The sequence below is a fragment of the Macaca fascicularis genome, chromosome 3 (assembly GCF_037993035.2).
Source record: "Macaca fascicularis isolate 582-1 chromosome 3, T2T-MFA8v1.1".
NCBI lineage: Eukaryota > Metazoa > Chordata > Mammalia > Primates > Cercopithecidae > Macaca > Macaca fascicularis.
Genome location: NC_088377.1, coordinates 123,266,098 through 123,292,643, shown reverse-complemented (window position 1 = coordinate 123,292,643; position 26,546 = coordinate 123,266,098). Strand labels below are relative to the sequence as shown.

The 26,546-nt window shown below is 44.6% G+C and overlaps 1 protein-coding gene across 4 annotated transcripts in view; it reads left to right on the top strand.

Moving 5' to 3' along the window:
• C1GALT1 (core 1 synthase, glycoprotein-N-acetylgalactosamine 3-beta-galactosyltransferase 1) overlaps nucleotides 1-26,546 on the top strand; it is an 85,965-nt gene that overhangs the window by 21,595 nt on the left and 37,824 nt on the right. The gene's annotated exons all lie outside the window — the stretch shown is intronic.

Here is a 26,546-nt window from a genome sequence, read left to right as displayed (position 1 = left end):
GAATCTGTAGGTCTCTGGATAGTATTGATATTTTAACAATATTAAGTTTTCCAATTGATGAACGTGTAATGTCTTTCTAATTATGTATTCTTTAATTTCTCACAGCAGTGTTTTGTAGTTTTTGTTGTACAGCTCTTTCACTGTCTTGGTTAATTCCTAAGGTTTCTTTTTTATGCTATTGTAAATGGAATAATTATTTCAAGAAATGTTCTAGTGTGTAAAAATGTAACTTGTTTTTGTGTTGACTTTGTATCCTGCTTCTTCTTTGCTAAATTGATTTATTAGTTCTAACAGGTTTTTTTTTTTCTTGGAATCTTTAGGGTTCCCTGCATATACGATCATATCATCTGTAAGAACATAATTTTACTTTTTCTTTCCGATTTGGATGTCTTTTGTTTCTTTTCCTTTCCTAATTGCTCTGAGTAGAACTTCGAGTAGTATGTTGAATAGAAGTGATGAAATCAGGCATTCTTGCCTTGTTGTGGATCTTAGAGGAAAAGCTTTGAGTCCCTTACCATTTGATCTTAGAAGAAAAGCTTTTAGTCCTTTACCATTGTGTATGATGTTCACTGTGAGTTTCTCATATATGGCTTTTATTATGTTGAAGTAGTTTCCTTCATTTCCTAGTTTGTTGAGTGTTTATATCATGAAAGGATATTGAATTTTGTCAGATGCTTTTTCTCCATCAGTTGAGATGACCATGTAGGGTTTTATTTTTTCCTCCTGAATTCTGTTAATGGGGTGTATTGCCTTGATTGATTTCCATATGTAAAATCATCCTTGCATTTCAGGATAAATCCCACTTGGTCATGGTATATAATCTTTTAGTATGCTGCTGAATTCAGTTTGCTAGCATTTTGTTGAGAATTTTTACATCACTGTTAATAATGGATACTGGTTTGTAGTTTGTTTTTTTTTCTCTTTTTAGGTTGCTCTCATTTCTTTTTCTAAAAATAATTTTAATTGACACAGTCATTGTACATATTTTTGGAGTACATAGCAATGTTACAGTACATATAATGTATCAGGGTAATTAGCATATCTATCATCTCAAACACTTCTTTGTGTTAAGAACATTCAGTATCCTCCTAGCTGTTTGAAACTATATATTATTGTTAATTATAGTCATCCTACAGTACTATAGAGTACAGTAACTTATTGCTCCAGCTTTTATCATTAGCTGTAATTCTGCATCCTTTAACTCATCTCTCTCTCTCTGCATCCTTTAACACATTGCCCTTCCCCTTCCTGGTTTCTACCATCCTTTGTTGGTTTGTGGTTTTCTTGTAGTGTCTTTGTCTGGCTTTGGTATCAGGGTAATGCTGGCCTCACAGAATGAGTCAGAAAGTGTTCCCTCCTCTTCTGTTTGTTTGTTTGTTTTTGTTTTTGTTTGTTTGTTTTAATTTGAGAAGGCTTGGTTTTAGTTCTTTTTCAGATGTTAAGTAGAGTTTACCACTGAAGCCATCATGTCCAGGGGTTTTCTTTGTTGGGAGGTTTTTGATTACTGATTCTATCTCCTTACTAATGTAGGATTTTCAGGTTTTCTGTTTGTTTTTGATTCTGGTTCAGTAAGTTTAGTGTTTCTAACAGTTTTTCCTCATCTAGGTTATGTAGTTGTTGGCATTCAGTTGTTCATAGTATCCTCTTATAATCTTTTGTATTTCTGTAAAACTGGTAGCAATGCCTTAGTTTCGTTTCTGATTTCAGTAATTTGAGTCTTTTTTTTTCTTAGTTTAGCTAGAGATTTATCAGTTTTGTTCCTTTTTGAAGAACCTTTTAGTTTCATTGATTTTTCCATGTTGCTTTCCTATTTTCCATTTTGTTTATCTCTGTTCTTGTTTTATTTCTTCTGCTAGCTTTGGGTTTACTTTGTTCTTTTTCTGGTTTTTGAAGTTGTAAAAATAGGTTCTGTAATGTAATGGGGAGCCGAGCAAGAAGACACGAGGCAGATGAGAACAGAGGTAGCCTTTATTGGGCTCGCGGGCGAGGTTCACCGGCCCTCTAGGAGGAGGGCCAAGGAAGTCGCGCGGGGCAGGTATCAGGGGTCTTTTATAGGACAAGGTAGGCGGGGTCTGTAGGTTTCGGTTTCCTAAGTTAGATTTCGATTTCTGAGGAATGATGTGTCCAGGAATTTGCGCAGAGCGGGGGTTTTTTGGCGGGCGCGGGCTTTTTTCGAGCGCTGAGAGTCTTAGCAGGAAGTGATGGGTGGGAAGTCCTAACAAAGGACCTGCCATGCCAGGTGATACCACCATGTTGGGTCTAGATTCCTGCCTAACATTCCGACCTCTTTCTAATAAGAAAAAGGGGCGATGTATTCATCTGGCTGCGTCCTGCTGGTATAGGTCGTTGTGGGGTTCTTCGGAGGTTGGAACTCAGGTATAGGGGTGGAGTAGCATCTGATTGACAGTGACCTGCAAGACTTCCTTTATGCGGTCCTGGACAAAGCGGATGACACAGGGAGCTATGAGTAGCAAGAATCTAATGATTAGTAAGGGGCTTAGAAAGGGTAGGACCCAGCCGGCTGTAGACGATTGCCACCACCCAAGTGAGGGCCCTGGTCCGAGGTTTTTCTGGTGGAGCCCTTCCTGAATCCTTTCTAGAGTGAGGAGATTGGTTTCTACTAGTCCTGACTCATTGATGTAGTAGCAACATTCTTCATTGAGGAACATGCTGGTGCCGCCTTTATCGGCTGTAAGGAGGTTGAGTGCCCGATTCTGGGCTGCCACCTGGGCGACTGAAGTGATCTGTCATTAGAGGGAAGCCAAGGACTCTGCAGAAGCTTCGATTGCTACCTGTAATCGGGCTGAAAGGTCCTGAGAAGCCTGGACAGAATGAATTAGGGCTCTGGTTCCTAGGCCGGAGGCTACAAGGGATGAGGCTAAAGAGACCCCGATCATCAATGGAAGGAATACTGCCCTTGACTGGCAGGGGTGGGCAGAGGGCAGGAGGGAGGATAGCTCAGCCTCACTGTACAGGGTAAGGCTGGGGACTAGGGAGATGGGAATGCATAGGGTAGTGTTGGGAGCATGGAGGGTTTTTGATAGGGTGGAATTGCACCAAAAATACCCACCTGGAGGGGTGGTTAGATTTGGAGGTGCAGATCCGGTCTGGTTGCACCAGGAAGCATTCGGGGTGGAGTAGCAAAAGGGGAGTTGTTGCCTAAGCGGGTCTTGGAACAAGGGGACCTCTCCCAGGGTTCGGCCGGAAAGGGGAAAGGAGGGGGTTAGGTTAGAGGAGTTAAAAGGGCTGGGTAAGGGTACCGCAACCAGTGGGGGCTTATTCAAGGCTGCACACAGGAAACAATGAGAGATGTTGTGTACCTCGGCCGTTTGTACTACTTGAGCCCCTTCCCTGACTAAGGTTAGCCAGGAAAAAGGGTTGCTGCTGCCCTGGGGATTGCTGCCTGGGTCAGCTATAGCTGAGATGGCTTTCCCCTGTTGTTTGATGTCAGAGGCCAGGCTGACAAGGCTGCTTACGACCCTAATGTGGGCCCTAAAGATCCTGAGTCGGGCCACGGGATAAGAGTAATGGACGCCTTGGTAAAGGCAGGCCTCAACCCCCAACACCCACCTCAAGTCCCAAGGGTCAGGGATGGTGAGGAAGAATGTAGACTTGTCATACTTGTCACTCCTAGTCAGTCGCACAGAGGAAGTGGGCTGCTGCCAGAGGATTTCTTTGGTGTCCAGAATGGTCTTGTGCATGTTGCAGTAGCGATAAGGGCAGCCTCCATTGGTTTCAACCCAAGTGAATCGACAGGCATCGTTCGTCTGATCATATGTGAAAGAAATGACTGGGTATGGAGGGGGGTACTTCTGGGGCATACTCTGGAAGGAGGAGATATTAAAGGTTACTTGGCTTTGGCACCCTTGAGGCTGGCAGTCTACTGTGGCTATAGTGAGGGAGCTCATGCGATCTCCCTGGTCCAGGTCTCGGTAAGGTAGAACCTCCATCGGAATGGATCGGTAGGGGTAGTTTGGGCAGGAGTCTTACCTAGATCTGGGAGGACTAGATGGCCAAGGAAGGTTAGGCAGAGGGTCGTTACCTGTGCATGTGAGTCGTAACTTGGTAGGGGTAACAACCTGAGTGGTCCAATTGGAATCATGTTGGGTGGGTGGCTTTTTCAGCTGGGACAGGTGATACCAGGAGGAAAGACCAAGAAGCTTGGCAGCGGTGGGAGTGGTGAGGATTACGGTGTATGATCCTTCCCACCGTGGAGATAAGGCTTGGGGTTGCAGCTGCTTGACCAGGACCAGGTCTCCAGGTGCTACGATGGCAGGATTCTCGAGGGTTGGGGAAGCGGATGCAGGGAGACACCGGTCTGTTTGTTTTCTCGGAAGCTCACGAAGAAGGGTTAAGTAAGGGAGGTAGGAGCCTAAGGGAGGGGAGAGGGCTGGCAGCTCCTGGAAGAGGAATGGGTGTCCGTACAGCAGCTCAAAAGGGCTGAGCCCTGTGGGGGCCCGTGGAGCTGCCCTAAGACGAGTGAGAGCCAAGGGAAGGAGAGTCACCCACGAGAGGCAGGTTTTTAGATTGAGTTTGGTCACATGTTTAAGGAGACCATTTGCGCTTTCTACCTTTCCAGATGACTGTGGATGGTAGGGAATGTGGAGCTTCCAGGTAATCTGGAGTGCGGCCGCCATCTGCTGGGTGAGTTTAGAAATGAAGGCCGGACCATTGTCCGATTGGATGGTTCTGGGGAGACCAAACCTGGGGATGATGTGCTCTAGGAGAGTGGTTGCCCCGACCTCTGCAGTTTCCCGGGTGGTGGGGAAAGCCTCGATCCATCCTGAAAAGGTGTCAACCAGGATCAGCAGGTAGTGAAATTTTTTATGGCAGGACATGTGGGTAAAATCAAGTTGCCAATCTTCCCTTGGCTGGTGACCCCTTAGCTGATGAATGGGCCCTGGGTGCCTGAGCCTGCCTTGGGGGTTAGCAGCTGAACAGGTGGCACATTGCTGATGTACCTTTCTAATTTGGGCCTGCAGTGAGGGGAGGTGAAGGGTGGGTTCCAGGAAGTTATACATAGCCTTAGGCCCTATGTGGAGAGAGCGGTGTATGTCGGTCAATATATGCACCTCCTGAGTCTGAGGGAGTGCTACTCGGCTGTCAATGAACACCCACCCATCCTCGCTCTGGGTAGCACTGGGATGGGCCATCAGGGTTTGAAGTTCCTGGGGAGAGTAGTCGGGGGAATATGTGGGGGAAAGAAAGTAAAGGCGCTGGGGTAGGGGAGGAAGTGAGGGTGGTGGCCCGTGCAGTGGGATCAGCTAGGTTGTTACCCTGCGACACAGGGTCCTTAGAATGCTGGTGGCTTTTACAGTGGATGATGGCTACCTCCTTGGGGGCCTGGAGAGCATCAAGCAACCTCTTTATATGTGGTCCATTGACTACTGGCGTCCCTTTGGTGCTAAGGAACCCACGCTCTTGCCAGAGAAGGGAGTGGGTGTGTGCAATAAGGTAGGCATATTTGGGGTCTGTGTAGATATTAACCCTCTGCCCTTCGGAGAGAAGTAAGGCACGAGTAAGGGCAGTGAGTTCAGCCTTCTGGGTGGTGGTGCCTAAAGGCAAGGGCCTGGTTTCGACCGTCTGGGTTGCTGTTACGACAGCGTATGCCACTTGCCGGCGGCCATTGGGGGTTAAGACAGAACTCCCATCCATGAACAGGGTACGGTCCGGGTGTTCTAATGGCTGTTCGGAAAGACCGAGGCAGGCGGGCAGCAAGGTGGTGAGAACCTCCGGGCAGGAATGTGCGGGGGCGGAATCACACCCTGGAGTGGGCAAGAGGGTAGCAGGGTTTAGAGGAGGTGAGGAAGTGAGGGTGATGTGAGGATTTTCGATGAATAGCAGGTGGAACTGTTGAAGCCAGGATGGGGTGAGGTGGCTGAGACACTTGTGTGTGATGAGATCTGACAGTCAGTGAGAAGAGTAGACAGTAAGAGGATGTCCTAGGGTGAGCTTGAGGGCCTCCTTGGTAAGTTCTGTGGCAGCTGCCAGGGCTCACAGACAAGGTTGCCAGCCCTGGACTGTGGGGTCTAACTGCTTGGAGAGATAGGCCACAGCCTGGTATGTGGATCCAACCGGCTGGGCTAGGAGGCCAGTAGCTACCTTTTGACGCTCGGTGAATAGATGAAAAGGCTGAAGGGGGTTGGGGAGAGAGAGAGAACGGGGGCAGAAAGGAGACAGTCCTGAAGCTTCTTGAAAGAGTTGGCAACCAATGACGGGTCGGACAGCGGTCCGGTGGGCGCTTCCTTGGCAGCCTGGTAGAGGGGCTTGGCTAGGACCCTGAAGTTGGAAATCCAATGCCTGAAATACCCTACCAGTCCCAGGAAGGACGAGATCTCTTCCGCATCCTGGGGAGGCTGAAGAGTTTCAATAAGGCTTATTCTATCCGCCGTGAGGCTTTTCGTAGTGGGTGTGAGGAGTATGCCTAGGTAGGTGACAGAAGGGGTGCAAAGCTCAGCCTTGGCTGGGGTAACCTGATAACCTCGGTTGCCAAGAAAATTTAAAAGTGTAGCAGTATCTGCAAGGGAGTTCTCCCAGGAGGGACTACATAGCAATGAGTCATCTACATATTGCAATAGTGTGCTGTGAGTGAGGGGACAGAGGCTAACATCCTGTGTCAGTGCCTGTCCGAAAAAATGGGGGCTATCTCGGAACCCTGAGGCAGAACAGTCCAAGTCAGCTGGGAAGAAATATGAGTGTCTGGATCTTCCCACGTAAAGACAAACAAAGTGACAGTCGGGGTGTAGGGGAATAGTGAAGAAGGCATCCTTTAGGTCAAGGACAGTAAAATGAGTGGTATCAGGGGGAATGTGTGAGAGGGAGTGCGTGAGAGAAGTGTATATGGGTTAGGAACAACTGGAAAGGTGGGGACTACTACCTCATTGATGAGGCGTAGATCCTGCATGAGGCGGTAGCCTGCGGAGCTTTTCCATACAGGCAGGATAGGAGTATTGCATGGTGAGTTGGCAGAGACTAGAATGTGCTGCTGGAACAGGCGCGTGATGATGGGTTTTAGTCCCTGTCAGTGTTCAAGGGAGGTAGGGAACTGGGGTCTAGAGGGAAACTTGGAGGGATCCTTCAGCCAGATGCAGACTGGAGTATGGTGCTGGGCAATGATGGGGATGGAGGTGTCCCACACCTTAGGGTTAATGGGTACTGGAAACGGGAGTGGGGGTCAGCCCGGCGGGGTTTATCAGGCAAGAGGAGGGGAAAGAAGAACGCAAGGTGCGGGGAGGGGTTGGGCCGGAAGTGCACTGAGGTCCCTAGCTTGGAGAGGAGGTGTCGTCCTAACAAGGGGACTGGGCACAAAGGAATGGTAAGAAATGAGTGTGAGAAGAGGGAGCCATCCAGGCAGCAAGACAGAGGAGGAGTCTGGCGGTAGGTGGAGGGAGTGCCATCAATTCCCATGACCGTGACAGCGGGAGGATGGCTGGGGCCACTGAAGGAAGGCAAAACAGAGTAGGTAGCCCCCATGTCCATAAGGAAGGATATGGACTTAACCGCTACCTGGGCTCAGCGAAAGTAAGCAGGGTTCCCGAGTCCAAGCCTCTTCAATCTTCGTCGGTGTCGAAGAGCTGGAAAACGCCTCCAGTACCTGGAGGAGGGTTGTCACATGGAGGCGTAGCGACCGTCCTCAGGTTGGGGCAGTCTGACTTCCAATGGCCCATCTGCCAGCAGCTCGGACAGGGGCGAGTTGGCTCCTTAGGGTTGGGGCACTGCTTGGCCCAGTGACCTTCATTGCCGCACTTGAAGCAGGCACCAGGTGGCGCTCGGGGAGTACCTCCTCTCTGAGAGCTCCTGGAGCCAGCCGGCCTCAGGGCTGCTACCAAGGCCTGGGTTTGGAGTTGTACCTTCTGTTTTAGCCTGGCCTGTCGCTGGGCCTCAGCTGCTTCCTCCCTGGAGTTGTAGACCTTGAAGGCCAGTTTGACTAAATCCTGGATGGGATTTTGATGGCCGGCTGTCCTCCACCTTTTTAAACTTTTTCCAGATATCCGGAGCCAGCTGAGAAATAAAGTACGTAGCCAAGAGAGTTCCTCCTGCTAGGGAGGCAGGGTCAAGGCGGATGTACTGATTGAGTGCCTCAGTCAGTTGGTTAAGAAAAACAGCTGGATTCTCATCTGAGCCTTAGACTACCTCCTTTAATTTATCAAAGTTGACCGACTTATTGGAGGCTGCCTGCATGCCAGCAAGAAGGCACTGGACCATCATGTCTTGGCGGCGGTGGCCTGCCTGCCCAACCTGGTACTCCCAGCCGGGCTTGGCCAAGGGCACCGCCTCGGTGCCGACTAGCATGGCGGGGTCAGTTAAATGAACCTGGTCAGTGTGCTGCCTGGCTGCCGCTAGGATACGTTCCCCTTTCCTCAGGGGACAGGGTTGAGGTCATAATGACATGCAGATCATGCCAGGTGAGGTCATACGCCTGGCATAGGTATCTGAACTCTTTGATATACAGAGTCGGGTTGGCCAAGAGCCTACATGCTCTTCAATCTTAGGTCTGCCAGCAAAAACAGCACATGGACCCGGACCACTCCTTTGGCGCCTGCCACTTCCTGCAAGGGGCACAGGAGGTTGGTCCTGGACGGGGTATGGGTTGAGACAGGCAAGGAGGCAGAGGAGGCAGGAGAGACAGGATCCGTCAGGTTTGGTGGGGACACAGGAGGAGTGGACAGAAGGGGTGGCGCCGACGAGGATGGAGACGACGACGGGTCAGAGTAAGGGGGAGGTTGAGCGGGGGACTGAAGAAGGGCCAGGAAACGAGTATCAGGGGGCTCAAAGAAAGAGGAGGAATGATCTTTCTCCTTGCTTGACGGAGTAGATTTTGCGAACAAGACCTGGGCCAACGAACGTCGGGCACAGAAGTCTGGGCAAGAGCGCAAGTCCCAAAAAGCCTGAAAGTAGGGTACCTCGGACCATTTGCCTAGTCTCTTGCAGATGTTGGTCAGATCTGTGAGAATGTTAAAGTCTAGAGTGCCTTCTGCAGGCCACTGAGACTGATTATCTAATTTATACTGCGGGCATGCCACTGTGCAGAAGAAAATAAGCTGCTTTCGTTTTAGGTCTTGGTTGAGACCTATCGTCTGGAAATTAGCCAAGAGGCACCCCAGAGGGGATTTTGGGTCTGGTTTGGACTGGGCAGCCCCCATGATCCTGAGGCGGGCAGTCCAGAGTCAACGGGAGCGTCCTCCCACTGCCACATGGAGTGTGGGATATGGTGGCTTATGGGGAGGTTGGACGTCTCCTAGTTCCTGGTGCTGAGGTCACAACGCGGCTGCGTTTTTGGGCAGGGACTCCCGGAACCTGCAGGAAGGGGGAAAACTTACCCAGCAGTGATCAAATTGAGTCTTGGATTTGGTGAAACGGCTCCTGGCTCGGAGAGGAGGTCCTGGCTTGGGGAGAGGAGAGCCTGACCAAACCAGCAGGGGTTCAGGGAGGGGTCTCCTCCCGGGTTTCGGCACCAATGTAATGTAATGGGGAGCCGAGCAAGAAGACATGAGGCAGATGAAAACAGAGGTACCCTTTATTGGGCTCGCGGGCGAGGTTCACCAGTCCTCTAGAAGGAGGCCTGAGGAAGTCGCGCGCGGGGCAAGTATCGGGCCTTTTATAGGGCGAGGAGTCGGGGTCTGTGGGCTTCGGTTTCTTGAGTTAGGTTTCAATTTCTGAGGAATGACATGTCCAGGAGTTTGTGCAGAGCGGGGAGTTTTTGGTGGGCACGGGCTTTCTTCACGTGCTGAAAGTCTTAGCAGGAAGTGAAGGGTGGGAAGTCCTAACAAAGGACCTGCCATATCGGGTGATACCGCCATGTTGGGTCTAGGTTCCTGCCTAACAGGTTCTTGAATTGAGAACTTCCTTTTTGTTTCATGTAAGTGTTAATAACTATAAAGTTGTCTCTTAACACTGCTTTATCTGTGTCCCATAAATTTTCTTATGTTGTGTTTTTCGTCTCTAAGTATTTTCTGATTACCCTTGTGATTTATTCTTCGCCCCATTGGTTGTTTGATTTCCACACGTTTGTGAATTTTCCATTTTCCTTCTTTTATTGATTTCTAACTTCATTGTATTGTGTTCAGAGAAGATACTTTGTATGATATCTGTCTTTTAAAAATCTATTAAGACTATTTGTGGCCTAACCTGGCCTATCCTGGGAAATATCCCACGTGTACTTGAGAACAATATGTATTTGGTTATTGTTAGGCAGAACGTTCAGTCTATGTCTGTTAGACCAAGTTGGTTTATTGTGTTGTTCAGGTTCTCCTTTCTGTGTGGTTCTGTTAATTATTGAGAGTGGGGTACTGAAGTCTTCAGCTATTGTCATAGAACTATTTCTCCTCTCATTTTTTTCACCTTTGGTTGATATATCTCAGTGGCCTTTATTAGGTATGTAAATGTTTATATAGCTGACCCCTTAATGATGCAGGGGTTAGGGATGCTATCCCCCCACACAGAAATCTGCGTATAATTTTTGACTTTTCTGAAGTTTACTAATAGACTACCATTGGAAGTCTTATTGATAATGTAAGCAGTTAACACATTTTATGGATGTATTATATACTGTGTTCTTATAATAAACTACAGAAAATAATGTGTTATTAAGAAAATTATAAAGGAGAGAAAATTTATTTACAGTTCATTAAGTGGAAGTAGATAATCATGAACGCCTTCATTCTTGTCATCTTCACATTGGGTTGAGGAAAGGAAGGATTGGTCTTGATGTCTCCTAGGTGGCAGAGGTAGAAGATGATGCACATATAAATGGACCTATAGAGTTCAGACCCATGTTGTTCAAGGGTCAACTATAATTATTATATCTTTTGCTGTATTGAATCTTATTAATATATAATGTCCTTCTTGTCTTTTGTAACCTTTTTTGATTTAAAGTCAATTTTGTCTGATATTAGTATGGCACTTCTGTTCTCTTGGTTCTTGTATGAATGTAATATCTTTTTTCCATGCCTTCACTTTCACCCTGTTTGTGTCTTTGGGCCTAAAGTGAGTCTTTTGTAGACAGCATGTAGTTGGATGATATTTATCCATTCTGCCAATCTCTGCCTTTTGATTATAGAGTTTAACCATTTATATTTAAAATAATAAGGAGAAACTTCTGTCATTTTGCCTTTTTTTTTCCTATATGCTTTATAGCTATTTTCTTCATTTCCTGCTTTACTGTCTCATTTCTTTTTGTATGTATTCTATTAGCTGTTTTCTTTGGTTATCGTGATGATTACACTTAATATTTAAACATTACAATATTTATACTAGCTTAATTTTAGTAACATAAAAACATTATGCTTCTTGACAATTCCTTCCCCACTTCTTGTTGATGTTGCAGAATTATATCTTTATACATTGTGTGTCAAAAATATAACCTAATTTTTAATGTGCTAGTCTCAAGTTATGTAGAAAACAAAACATGGCGTTATAAACCAAAGTTACAATAATACTAGCATTTATAATTGCCTAGGTATTTACTGTCACTGCAATTTTTATTTTTTCATACAGCTTCAAGTTATCTAGTATTCTTTTGTTTCAACCTGGAGAATTTTGCTCTACAGAGCAGGTGTTTTGGTAATAAACTCTCTCAGCTTTTTACTTGAGAATGTTTTATTTAAGAATGTCTTGAGAGGCTGAGGCAGGCAGATCACCTGAGGTCGGGAGTCAAGGCCAGCCTGACCAACATGGAGAAACCCTGTCTACTAAAAATACAAAAAAAAATTAGCTGGGTGTGGTGGTGCATGCCTGTAATCCCAGCTACTTGGGAGGCTGAGGCAGGAGAATCGCTTGAACCCAGGAGGCAGAGGTTGCATTGAGCCAAGATCACACCATTGCACTCCAGCCTAGGCAATAAGAGTGAAACTCCGTCTCAAAAAAAAAAAAAGAATGTCTCAGCTTTTCTTCTAAACGACGGTTTTTCTGGATGTAGGATTCATGGTTGACATTTTTGTTTGTTTGTTTGTTTTATTATGTTAAATATATTGGCCTATGCTTTCTGTCCTCCAAAGTGTCTGATGAGAAATCTGATAATTTTATTGAAGACTGCTCATGTGTGATTAGTTACTTCATTCTTTCAGCTTTCAGGATTTTCTGTTTGCCTTTTGGTGGTTTCATTATAATATGTTTTGCTGTGAGTCTCTTTGAAGTGATTCTACTTGGAGTCTTTTTCAGCTTCTTACATGTTTGTATCCATGTCTTTTATTAAAATTGGGATTTTCGACCATTGTTTCTTCAAACATTTTTTCTCTCTGCCTTACTTGGGACTATGACAGTATGTATGTAGGCCTACTTGATGGTGTCACAACTCCCTTAAGTCCTTCACATTTATTTTATTTATTTTATTTATTTATTTATTATTATTATTATACTTTAAGTTCTAGGGTACATGTGCATAACGTGCAGGTTTGTTACATATGTATACTTGTGCCATGTTGGTGTGTTGCACCCATCAACTCGTCAGCACCCATCAACTCGTCATTCACATCAGGTATAACTCCCAATGCAATCCCTCCCCCCTCCCCCCTCCCCATGATAGGCCCCCGTGTGTGATGTTCCCCTTCCCAAGTCCAAGTGATCTCATTGTTCAGTTCCCACCTATGAGTGAGAACATGCGGTGTTTGGTTTTCTGTTCTTGTGATAGTTTGCTAAGAATGATGGTTTCCAGCTGCATCCATGTCCCTACAAAGGACGCAAACTCATCCTTTTTTATGGCTGCATAGTATTCCATGGTGTATATGTGCCACATTTTCTTAATCCAGTCTGTCACTGATGGACATTTGGGTTGATTCCAAGTCTTTGCTATTGAAGACCTTCACATTTCTTTAGTCTTTTTTCTTTCTTTTCCTAAGACTCAGTAATTTCAGCTGTTCTCTCTTCAAGTTCACTGATTACTTTTTTCTTCCTGTCCAAATCTGCCTTTCAATCTCACTAGTGGATTTTTAATTTAATTTATTGTACTTTTCAGCTTCAGAATTTTTTGTGTGTATCTTTTTAGGTTTTCATTCTCTGTGTTTCTCTTACTGTCTTGCTTATTATTTTTATTATTTTTTTTTTTTGAGGTCTCACTCTGTTGCCTGGGCTGGGCTAAAACTCCTGGGCTCAAGCAATCCTCCTATCTCAGCTTCCTGAGTAGCTGGGACTGTAGTTGTGCACCACTGTGCCTGGCTCAGATTTTCTATGTCTTTATTCATATTTCCATTTTGTTCATACATCATTTTCTTAACTTGGTCCACATTTTCCTTTAGTTCTTTGAGCATTTTTCAGAAAGTTGTTTTATAGTCTTTGTTTAACAGATGTTTAACAGATCTACCATCAGGTCTTTCTCAGGGACAATTTGTTAGTTTTCTTTCTTTCTTTTAGTGGACCATATTTTTCTGTTTCTTTATATACCTTGTGACTTTTTTGTTGAAAACTGGATGCTTAAATTTAATTTAATGTGGTAATTCTGGAAATTAGGTAGTATCCCTTCCCCAGGGTTTGCTTTTTTTTTTTTTTAATTAAATTGTTGCAGTCTCTTTGCCAAAGATCAGTCTGAGATTTCGTAAAATTATGGTATTTTCAGGTCTTTTCTATGCCTGTGCCGTAAGCTAGATATGTAATTCAATAGTCCCTCTTTATCCCTGGTTTTACTTTCTGAAGTTTCAGTTATGGTCAACAGTGGTCCAAAAATATTAAATGGAAAACTTCAGAAATAAACAGTTCATAAGTTTTAAATTACGTGCTGTTCTGAGTAGCATGATGAAATATTGTTCCAACCTGCTTGGGACATGAATTATCCCTTTGTCCATCATATGCACATTGTATATGTTACCTACCTGATAGTCACTTAGCAGCTGTGTTGATTTTTGGATTCACTCTCGTGGTATTGCAGTGCTTGTGTTCAGTTCAACAAAGTTAAAACAAAGGTTCAATAAAGTTAACCTTTATTTTACATAATGACGCCACAGCACAAGAATAGTGATGCTGGCATGTTGTCATAATTTTTTTTGTTTGTTAATATCTTATTGTGCCTAATTTACAAATTAGACTTTCTCATAGGTGTGTATATTTAGGAAGAAACAGTATGTGTAAGGTTCAGTACTATATGCGGTTTCAGGCATCCAATCAGGCATCCACTGGGGTTCTGGGAGCATATTCCCTGTGGATAATGGTGGACTTCTATAGTGAATTTCTGTTTTCCCTTATATATGCAGTTGCTTTTGAATATCTCAGTCCTTAATGTCTGGCTCCACAAAAAAGGAAAAGGACAAAAATGAAGAGGGTTGGGGAAAGCACCAGCCTTTAAGTCCCCTGGAAGTTACCTCAGCTAGAGGGGGAGGGACTTGCATCAGTGGATGGAGGTACAACCACAATGGCTGCTAGCCCCTGCATCTGTATCTTCATGATCAGAAGTAGCAGTCAACAGTCAGGACACCTATTCCTGATATTTGGAGGACGGGGTCCTTATTGCCCACTCCAACTCCCACAGCTATGTATAAGCTGCTCCACAAACACCTGCACAGTTGCCTGCCTGTGGGAGTGAGAGTGGGGTGGGGTGGGTAGCTCCTGCTGAGCAAATAACTGAAATTGACTGAAATCAGCCACAATTTACCTTACTGTCCAGGACTTTTTCTTGAAGTTGGTTTTCAGTATACTTCGAGAGCTTGGAAATAGTTGTATGAGATAGATTCTACCAGCGTAAGTATTCTCTGGGTATACAGACTTATTCTTGGTGCTTTCTACTCTACTGTCTTCCAAGAATCTTCTAACTTAATCATGGATTCTTCATATCTCACAACATATCTTGTCTTTCCATGTACTCAAGTTTTATTTTAGATCCTTTATGGAATTATAGTTTTCTTTATGTAGAGCCTGTACATTTCTAGTTTTGTTATTCTTTGTTACTTATAGCTTTTTTGTTTGCTATTGAAACGTGACCTTCCATTATAAGTTTCTTATTATCTGTATATTAAAAAGTGATTGACTTCACGCATTTTGTAAATGGCAGCCTTAAGTGAATTTACTGTTTTTTTTGGACAGCATTTTAGTTTTCTTTCCGAAGATGGCCATAGTATCTGCGGTTAGTGATAACTTTCCCACCTCTTCTGAAACATTTGTACCTTTATCTTCAGTTGGATTGGCTAGTGCTTTCAGTATTAAGTAGTGTTGATAACCTGCACCCTTGTCTTAAATGGATACTTTGTGCATGTTAAGTATAGAAATAGGAGCATGATATAGAAAGAACAAGCTCTTCAAGAATAATCTGCTTCCAGTATGTCTTACAGCCTTCTGAACCTTGTAATGGATAAGGGTCAGCCTACTCCTGGTAAAGGCAGATGGGAGATTCATGGAGAAAGAATATTAGATGTTCCTAGAAAGTTTTCAGTGTGATAAAGTAGTATAATTTTCTCCTAACCTTGGGTATTGTAGAACATTTCTCTCACATCCGTGTGAAGAGATCACCAAACAGGCTTTGTGTGAGCAATAAAGCTTTTTATTTCACCTGGGTGCAGGCAGGCTGAGTGGGAAAAGAGAGTCAGTGAAGGGAGATGGGGTGGGATCATTTTATAGGATTTGGGTAGGTAGTGGAGAATTACAGTCAGAGGGCGTTCTCTGGCGGGCAGGGGCAGGGGACAGAAGGTGCCCAGTGGGGGAGCTTTTGAGCCAGGATGAGCCAGGAGAAGGAATTTCCAAGGTAATGTCATCAGTTAAGGCAGGAACAGGCCATTTTCACTTCTTCTGTGATTCTTTAGATACTTCAGGCTTTCTGGATGTATATGTGCAGGTCATGGGGGAATATGATGGCTTAGCTTGGGCTCAGAGGCCTGACATTCCTGTCTTCTTATGTTAATAAGAAAAATAAAATGAAATAGTGATAAAGTGTTGGGGTGGCAAAAATTTTGGGGGGTGGTATGGAGAGATAATGGGCAATGTTTCTCAGGGCTGTTTCGAGTGGGATTAGGGGTGACCTGGGAACCTAGAGTGGGAGAGGTCAAGTTGGAGGATTTTGTGGTAAGGGGCGATATTGTGGGGTTGTTAGGAGCATTTGTCATATGGAATGATTGGTGATGGCCTGGGTGCGGTTTTGTATGAATTGAGAAACTAAACGGAAGACACAAGGTCCAAATAAGAGAAGGAGAAAAACAGTTATTAAAGGACTAAGAATTGAGAGGACCCAGGACATCCAATTAGAGAGTGTCCAAGGCGGTTTAATGTAATTACTTGTTTGGTTGGTGAGGTTTTGGGCTCTATTCTTGACAGAGTCCTTTTTATTAAGTTGGAGGCTGAGCTTGGTGAGGTGTGTTTTTCAAAGACAATTAGTCCATTCTCCCTTTCCCGAAGATTGAGGACGGTAAGGGGTATGAAGGTTTCACTGAATACCAAGAGCCCGAGAAACTGCTTGGGTGATTTGACTAGTAAGGGCCGGTCCATTATCAGACTGTATAGAGGTGGGAAGGCCAAACCGAGGAATTGTGTCTGACAGAAGGGAAGAAATGACTGTGATGGCCTTCTCAGACCCTGTGGGAAAGGCCTCTACCCATCCAGTGAAAGTGTCTACACAGACCAAGGGATATTTTAGTTTCCTGACTTGGGGCATGTAAGTAAAGTCAATTTGCCAGTCCTGGGCAGGGGCAAATCCCTGAGCTTGATGTGTAGGGAAGGGAGGGGGCCTGAATAATCCCTGAGGAGTAAAATAGCAGATGGAACACTGAGAAGTGATTTCCCTGAGGATAGGTTTCCATGATGTAAAGGAAATGAGAGGTTCTAAGAGGCAGGCTAGCGGCTTGTAACCTACATGGAAGAGGTTATGAAATGACAGAATAGAATGGGTCTGTGAGGCTGCAAGGAGGTACTTTCCTTGGTCCAAGAACCATTTGCCTTGTGTGGAAAGAGATTGATAGGTGGAAGTTTCAGTGGGGCAGTAGGTGGGAGTGACCAGATGAGGAGAAAAACTGCCGTGAGGGATAGAAGTTGGAAGGCTAGCTGCTTTTTTAGCTACATTATTAGCATAAACATTGTCCTGAGCGATGGGATCTGATGCCTTTTGATGGCTGCTTTTTTAGTTACCTTATCAGCATAAGCATTGTGCTGAGTGATGGGATCTAACTCCTTTTGAGGCCCTTGCAGTGAATGAGTTCTGCTTCCTTTGGAAGTAAAGCAGCCTTGAGAAGATTTTTTACTAAAGAGGAATTAATGGTGGAGGACCCTTGTGTAGTGAGGAAACCTCTTTTTGCCCATTTAACAGTAGGTGCAGGATATGGAAGGCATATTTAGAGTTAGTATAAACATTGATGCGTAGTCACTTTGCAAGCGTGAGGGCCCAAGTTAAGGTAATGAGTTCAGCTTGCTGAGAGGTAGTGGAGGGGGGCAGAAAGTGTATGCGTCAGGTGTGAGGAAGAAAATAGATTTTGGAGGTTATGAGAAACGTAGTGAGTGAGTTGAGCATAGTTTGTGATTTTGAGGGCCTCTAAAAGTATTAAGGCAGTGGCAGCCGCTGCATGCAGACATGAGGGCTAGGCTAAAACAGTAAGGTCAAGTTGTTTGGATGAAAAGGACAGGGTGCAGTCCCAGCTCTTGTGTAAGAATTCTGATTGCACAGCCCTGCACTTTGGCTGTGTGTGATGAAAAAGGGTTGGGATGAGTTAGGGAGAGCTAGTGTGGGAGCAGCTTCTAGGGCTGTTTTTAAGGAATGGAGAGGAGTGGCGAAAGGATTTAGGATCTGTGGGGTCATCTAAGTTTGCTTTTCTGAGTTTATATAATGGCTTAGTCAGGATGGTAAAACTAGGTATCCAAAGGTGGAAGGACCTAGCCATGCCTAGGAAGGAAAGGAGATGTTTTGTAGAAGTGACTGGGGTTTTGGGAGATTAGCCAGACACAATCAGCAGGGTGAGCCACGTGTGTTTTCATGAGAATTATGCCAAGATAGGTAACAGATGACAAAGAAGTTTGGGCGTGACTGAAGTAATGGGGGCTGTCTGTGAAGCCTTGCAGTAGTACAGTCCAGGTAATTTGCTGAGCCTGATGGGAGTCAGGGTCAGTCCAAGTGAAAGCGAAGAGAGGCTGGAATGAGGGGTGCAATGCAATAGTAAAGAAAGCATGTTTGAGATCCAGACAGAATAATGGGTTGTGGATGGAGGTATTGAGGATAGGAGAGTATATGGGTTTGGCACCACGGGGTGGATAGGCAAGACAATTTGGTTGATAAGGTGCAGATCCTGAACTAACTTGTAAGGCTTGTCAGATTTTTGGACAGGTAAAATGGGGGAACTGTAAAAAGAGTTTATAGGCTTTAAGAGGCCATGCTGTAAAAGGCAAGTGATAACAGGGTTTAATTCTTTTGAAGTGTGCTGTGGGGTGCGATATTGGCATTGAGTGGGGTAAGGGTAATTAAGTTTTAATGGGATGGTAAGGGGTGCATGATCAGTCACCAAGGAGGGAGTAGAGGTGTCCTATACTTGTGTATTAAGGTGGGGAGATACAAGGGGAGGGTGTGAAGGCGGCTTTGAATTGGGCAAAAGGGGCAGCAATGAGGTGTGGCTGTAGCCTAGGATTAGCCAGGGAAACAGATTATTTAGTTAAAATGTCTCAACCTAATAAAGGAACTGGGTAGGTGGGGATAACTAAAAAGGAGTGCATAAAAGAACATTGTCCAAGTTGGCACCAGAGTTGGGGAGTTTTAAGAGGTTTAGAAGCCTGGCCATCAATACCCACAATAGTTATGGAGGCAAGGGATACAGGCCCTTGAAAAGAAGGTAATGTGGAGTGAGTAGCCTCTGTGTTGATTAAACAGGGGATGGACCTAACCCTCCACTGTGAGAGTTACCCGGAACTCGGCATCCGTGATGGTCCAGGGAGCTTCCAAGGTGATTGGGCAGCGTCACTCTTCAGCCACTAAGCCGAGCAGATCTGGGAAGGAGTCAGAGAGCCTTGGGCTAGAGCTTTAGGGGCTCTAGGAGTGGCTGCCAGGCAAGCTGGGCAGTCTGATTTCCAGTGGGTCCCTGCACAGATGGGACATGGCTTGGGAGGAATCCCCGGCTGCAGGCATTCCTTGGCCCAGTGGCCAGATTTCTGGCACTTGAAGCAAGATACTGGTGGAGGAAGTCCTGTAGGAAAGCTTGACTGCTGCCGCTTAGGCATGTGCGGCTTGGGCATTTTGAAGTTCTTGTGTGCTGGAGGTGTGGCTGGGTTTTGTCTCACAGCAGGGGCAAGTAATTGTAACTCTTTTTTATTATTGTACACCTTGAAGGTGAGATTAATTAAGTCCTGTTGTGGGGTTTGAGGGCTGGAATTTAATTTTCAGAGCTTTATTTGATGTTGGGAGTGGATTGGGTAATAAAATAAAATGCATATTGAGAATAAGACAGCCTTCTGACCTTTCAGGGTCTAGGGCTGTAAAGCATCTCAGGGTTGCTGCCAAACAGGCCATGAACTGGGTTGTTTTTCATATATGATGAAAAAGAGCCTAAACACCAACTGATTTGGGAGAAGTCGGATAAAGAAAAAGGAGTGTTGGCCGGGCGCGGTGGCTCAAGCCTGTAATCCCAGCACTTTGGGAGGCCGAGACGGGTGGATCACGAGGTCAGGAGATCGAGACCATCCTGGCTAACACGGTGAAACCCGATCTCTACTAAAAAATACAAAAAACTAGCCGGGCGAGGTGGCGGGCGCCTGTAGTCCCAGTTACTCAGGAGGCTGAGGCAGGAGAATGGCGTAAACCCGGGAGGTGGAGCTTGCAGTGAGCTGAGATCCGGCCACTGCACCCCAGCCTGGGCGACAGAGCAAGACTCCGTCTCAAAAAAAAAAAAAGAAAAAGAAAAAGGAGTGTTAACCTTGACTATGACTTTAGCTCCAGTCACCTCTTTAAGAGGAAATTGTTGGGCAGGTGGGGGAGGGCTAGAAACTGTAAGCCAGTCGGGGTATGAGGAGGGGAGGTGATAAAAGAATTATAGGGTGGAGGAGAGGAGGCTGAGGAAGAATTGGGACCTGGCTCAGCCTGGTGAGAAGCAGCCTGGGGAGGATGGGAGAGGTCAGATGGGTCCATAGAAAAGGAAGATTGGAAAGACTCAGCGACGCTTGGGGTTGGAACTGAGGGGACAGGCGGGAGGGAAAGAAGGAAGATTTGGGACGACTTGTATTGGGAACAGAGACTAGGGAGGGACCAATATGTTAAAGAATGCCTGGACGTCAGGCATCTCAGACCATTTGCCCATTTTACAACAAGAATTATCTAGATCTTGTAGGATGGAAAAATTGAAAGTGCCGTTTTCTGGCTATTTTTGAACCATTGTCGAGTTTGTATTGGGGTTAAGCGGCATTGCAGAAGAAAATAAGGCATTTAGGTTTTAGGTCAGGTGTGAGTTGAAGAAGTTTTAAGTTCTTGAGAACACAGGCTAAGGGAGAAAAAGGAATGGAGGGTGGAAAGTTGCCTATAGTGGAGGAGGCAAGTCCCAAGAACAGAGAGGGTAGAGACACGGAGAGAAGGGGTTGGGGGTGCTTGCCTCCCAGGAAAGTAGAGAGAAAAGGGAGGGTAGAGACATGGAGAGAAGGGGTGGGGGGTGCTTGCCCCCCAGGAAAGTGGAGAAGGGGTGGGAGGTGCTTGCCCCCCAGGAAAGTGGAGAAGGGGTGGGAGGTGCTTGCCCCCCAGGAAAGTGGAGAAGGGGTGGGGGGTGCTTGCCCCCCAGGAAAGTAGAGAGAAAAGAGAGGGTAGAGACTGGGAGAGAAGGGATGGGGTGTGCTTGCCCCCCAGGAAAGTGGAGAAGGGGTGGGAGGTGCTTGCCCCCCAGGAAAGTGGAGAAGGGGTGGGAAGTGCTTCCCCCCCAGGAAAGTGGAAAAGGGGTGGGAGGTGCTTGCCCCCAGGAAAGTAGAAGAGGGGTAGAGACATGGAGAGAAGGGGTGGGGGGTGCTTGCCCCCTAGAAAAGCGATTCTTGCTGCTAAGGGTGAAGGATCAAGGCAGGCGTCCCCGTGGTGATCAGACACCTCTGAGACATGGGTGAATAATCAAGCAGGCATCAGTGCAGTGATTAAACACCAAGGGAAGACTGTCTTCCAGAGTCCATGACTGGCGCTGGAGTTTTGGGTTCACAGATAAAACGCGTCTTCTCTGTTTCTATCAGAAAAGTCAAGGAACTGAAATTAAGAGAAGGGAGAGATTGAAGGATGACGCCAAGATTGAAGGGAGAAAGAGGTTGAGTGATAGTGAGAGAGGTTGGAGAAGGAGTAAAGAGATGCCGCTTACCCAATTTAAAATTGGTGAGATGTTCCTTGGGCTGGTTGGTCTGAGGACCCGAGGTTGTAGGTGGATCTTTCTCACAGAGCAAAGAGCAGGAGGACAGGGGATTGATCTCGCAAGGGAGGTCCCACAATCCGAGTCACGACACCAAATTTCACTCGCGTCCGTGTGAAGAGACCACCAAATGGGGTTTGTGTGACCTATAAAACTTTTTATTTCACCTGGGTGCAGGTGGGCTAAGTCTGAAAAGAGTTAGCTAAGGGAGATAGGGGTGGGGCCGTTTTATAGGATTTGGGTAGGTAGTAGAAAATTACAGTCAAAGGCAGTTGTTCTCTGGTGGGCAGGGACCGGGGACACAAGGTGCTTAGTTGGGGAGCTTTTGAGCCAGGAGAAGGAATTTCACAGGTAATGTCATCAATTAAGGCAGGAACAGGCCATTTTCACTTCTTTTGTGATTCTTCAGTTACCTTAGGCCATCTGGATGTATACGTGCAGGTCACAGGGATATGATGGCTTAGCTTGGGCTCAGAGGCCTGGCAGAACCTATTGAAGATGCAAAAAAATATTTGTGACTCTTGGAACAGTAACAAAAAGTTGTTCTGACTTTTTGTTTTCTGAACCTGAAATTGTGGAGCTGTTTTAAAAAATAGAATTTCAACTTGAGACTTGTGCAACTTGATTTTAACTTGATTGCAGAGCATCTGTATAGCTCATGTGGCATGTCCAGTTTATGGCTTTGTATTATTGAAGTGTATTTAAAGCTTCAAATGATGAGACCATACATAATTTAATGGTGGGTAAATCCTTTTTTTGTTTGTTTGTTTGGTTTTAAGGAGTGGAGAGTTTAACAGGCCAGAAAGAAGGGAGAAGGCAGAAGGAAGAAGCTCCCCCATACAGAGATGGAGGGAGGCTCCAAAGCCAAGATAAGGGAACCCCAAGTGTGGTAGACACCAGCCAGGTATATATGCAGAGACTGGAGGAGGTGGTGTTCGATTTGCATAGGGCTCAGGGGATTGGTTTGACTAGGCACATCATTCACGTAGCTCATGAAAAATCTGGCCCTCCCACCCTAGTCTTTTAGTATGCAAATGCAGGGCGCCATGATGTTCTACCCACATGGGGATATGTGGGGGTGGCCATGTTTCCAGGAACATGTGGGGCAAAGGCAAGAAGGCTGTGGGAATCGCAGTGTTTGCTGGCCTGGCTCTAAGAGCCTGGGCTTTACAAGAAACTTTTCCAGAGATGCTTAAAAAAATGAAAACTTTCTAAGGACCCCTTTTCCTCTCTGCCTAAAATATTTCTTAATAACTCCTACAACATTCCTCCCTGTGGAGAATACCACACTAACTGCTGTTAGAGAGTTTTGGGCAACAACTCCTTCGGCTACTTCCTGCTGAAAAGGGGCATCAAATGGGGAACAGCAACTTGGGCTCCTCCTGGGGTTGATGTAAGGATCCTCGGAAGAATGCCGTGTCCATGTGTGGTTCAGTTTGCAACACCATTTGGAGTTTGATTGCTTCTAGGTGAGAAGAAACAATTTGAGTTACAGTATTGAATATACAGGACCCAAATATCAATACAAGACGTATAAAAAGAGAGGGCTTAATAAAGGAGTTATCTAATTCCATAAAGAAGACTGGAATTTATTAAAGAGGGTAGCCACATGGGGTTGAATATGGTGTTTTCCCTGAGCCTGTCAATAATTTTGATTTGATCTTTAAGTACCTGCAGATTTTTCTCTACTTTACTAGAGGTGTTAATCATCCCTAAACCCAATAAAAAGTCCTAGCAGACTCAGTGATAGTATAAACCCAATAAAAAGTCCTAGCAGACTCAGTGATAGTAAAATTTTCATGCTTCCTTGTCAGTAACTATTATTCCTGCTATAAGGATAATAATTAAGCAAAATACAACAGAAATGGAAACTCTGCCCAATATTTCAGTTAGAAGGTGCTACTGTGTGTATTCCTATTGCAAACAGTAAAGTGAGTATACCAGTTCCCACAAGTGTGGTGTAGTAGATGATTTCCATCTAAAATTGTAGTTGCCAAGGTAATTTCCCTTTGGTGGTCTATGAAGCTTTAGTTTTATTTTCCTAAGCAAAGAAACCTCCGGGTTATGGGTACCCTACTTACTTTCATTACCCGGCAGAATTTGCAAGATAATTGCCCAGAACTAGTATATTGATTCAGATTTTTACATTACCCATCCCTTTTTCTTTCTTCTGAGCTGCAGAAGATTACCACTTGAGTCACAGGAATAAGCAGTATTAGTTTAAAACGTAGGCAAAAAGCTTAAACACAGTTAATGAGACTAGGATTTAATGACAAATGTATGCTAAGCTTTGGGGCACAATTTTTCTCTCCAGTTCTCATTTTTGGTAAAAACCAATTGTGAATGAACTTTAATCTTATACTTGGCCTGATTATTTGCATGAAGTGTTAGCAAGAATAGTTTTTCTACATAGGTCTTTTGGATTGGCTTTGATGAAACTCTGTTCCACAAGGAATCTTAGGTAAGACCTTTAAAACCGAGCCCAGCCGTGGGTTTGTTTCCTCAAATACCTGTAAGTTGGGTGATCCTCTCTTCTTGAGGTCCCCAGAAACTTGGAGCTTCCAGACCTGTTAGAAAGTGACATTCTTCACTGACCGCAGGTTAGGAACCCTGTGCAGGGACTGTGTAGACAAGGTACGATGCCAGTTCTCCCAGGGGCTTTTATTGGCTCTGCATGTCACGCTTGATTCCTTAAAGGGAGACACACCCTTTCAGTCAAAGCCTTGGTAAAATAACCAGTTTTTCCGACTGTGTCCCGTTGACAAAGAAAAATGGATTCTTACTGCACTAATGCAAACAACTATATTGCTATAAGTTAAGAGTACTTACAGGTAGTCTCCAAATTAAAGAGGAACCAGGTGGGGAAAAATGAACATTGTTACTCATGTCTGTATAAAGACCACCTGAGCAGGCTTAGTGTGATCAGCAAGGCTGTTTACTCACTTGGGTGCAAGTGGGCTGAGTCTGAGATAGGAGTCAGTGAAGGATGGTGGGATTAGCTTTGGTTCTTATATTAGCATTGGTTCTTATATTAGCATTAGTTCTCTGGTATAGGTGTTGGAGTCAGGAGCAGTTTTTTTGTGGGCAAGGGATGGATGTTACAAAGTACATTCTCAAGGGCGGGGAGGATGTTACAAAGTACATTCACAAGGGCAGGAAGGAATGTTACAGAGTACATTCACAAGGGCCGGAGGGTGTATTGTCATAAGGGCAGGGAGGAATGTAACAAAGTACATTCACAAGGACAGGGAATATCACAAAGTACATTATCACAAAGGCGGGGGAATATCACGATGGCTTGACCATGGTGCAGCCAGCTCAGAGGACCTTACAAACTTGCTCCAAATTTTGTTATAGTAGTATACCTTACTCAATTATTAAAGGCCGTAAATAGTTTAAGTTTCCTTGACTCTGAAAAACAAAACAAGGATCAACAATATTCCTAGCAAAAGTTAAAAAGTTGCTTAAACTTTTTAAGTGCAATCCACTTAGTTAACTCTTGTTTTGCTTGATATTTGTGAACATGTCAGTTCTTTAGAAGTCCCATACCTTCTTTCTCAATTTCAGTGTTACAATCTTCAAAGCTATTAAAAACCGGTATTTGAGAACACCTGTTAATGTCCTTAATATAGCTTGATTATAAACCATCTTTTGAGAAGGAACAAAGCAAGACAACAATTATCTGCAAATGACAAAATTTTCAGGATAGCTACAGTTAAAAACATGACTGATTAATTTATTTATTTCCATGGTTTACAGTAACTTTACCCTTAATTGTGATTGATAGCATATACTTGGGCATTAGAATTTTAGAAATCCCATACAAGTTTGGAATGTGTATTAGTATTATTTACCGAAATATAATGTAAAGAAGATTGGACATCATCTTGGCAATCTTATGTAACTAAACGTGTCAAATAATCCTGTCTACCTTTTCTTTGAATGTTTCAGGGGCCCTCTGAGCCATCCAGAAAGCCAGGCATCAGTAAGGACAATTTCCAGATTGGTATAAATTATTTTGCCAAAATGATGACTTAAAAGGCAAAAACCTTTCATTAGTCTTTACTATGAGATGAAAATTTTGTTTAAAGCCAAATTTTACAATTGCATTAGTTTATTGATGTTAACCCCAATTAGGTTAAATGAAACCTTATAGATTATTTCATCTAATTTTAACCAATTTGACCATGAAGTAAAAAATCTTACAAACCTTTCACAACCTTTTTACTAAAGGGTGGATTGTGCCTTAAGACCTTCTTGCTATGCTTTTATTTCAGTGCTTAATTTATGAAAAGAACATATAAATATAATGGGAGAAGACACTATAGTGCTTCTACCATGCATTTCATTGCAAGGCAACCCAAAGCCAATTGGCTTATTTTGTAATCAGTCCATCCCTGAGGGGAGTCTCATCTCCCAGTGCGGGGTGAGGATGTTTCCTTATCTTCCAGGTGGCCAAGAGCATACTTTTCTAATTTATAACTACTATTAGCCATCCCTTACAGTGTGTTTTCTACCTAGTTATTACACACCAAAGCTTTTCATAATGTGAAGTAATTTGATACCCCCCCCTCATACTTAAAACACAATAGATAACACAGTGCAAAACAGAATAGAGCCTTTGATTTTGAGAGGGATCCATCTCCTTTTAATTCCTGGGATTTCATGAGGAAAGAAACGGGTTTTTTTTTTTCCCAAAACGGGGTCTGTGGCATCTCGTTTTTCCCAAGAAGTTCCATGCTACCAAAAGTTATCTTAGGACCTCTCATGCATGCATTAAGAGTGGTAAGACAAAAAATGGAGAAAAATAATTCAGTCGACTGAGAAGAGGAGAGCCTTTTTCCAGAACTTTAGGACCTCTCATGCATGCATTAAGAGTGGTCAGACAAAAAATGGAGAAAAATAATTCAGTCGACTGAGGAGAGCCTTTTTCCAGAAAAGCAGGATCCAAGAAGAGAAAAACATAAAAGCCTTTTAAATATACCTATAACTTGAATATCCACTTTTAATTAAACTGAGCACTCTTTAAGGAAATCCTTTTAAATCCCGTTACTTGACTTTAGCCATGCCAAGCATTTAAGATTTTCGGCTTTAGAACTTTTGAAAGTAAACTCACGGTGAAACCAGCAAGCCTTAATCAGATTTTGACTCAACTGAGTGTGTACAAAGTATTTTCAAAATTGTGATTGAGACAGTGAAAGAGATCCAACCCAAACAACTCCGTTTTGCTTCCAGCCCCCAAGCTGTCCTTGCCCATCCCTCAGGGTAGGCCAAACAAACTTTGGGAGGAGCTGA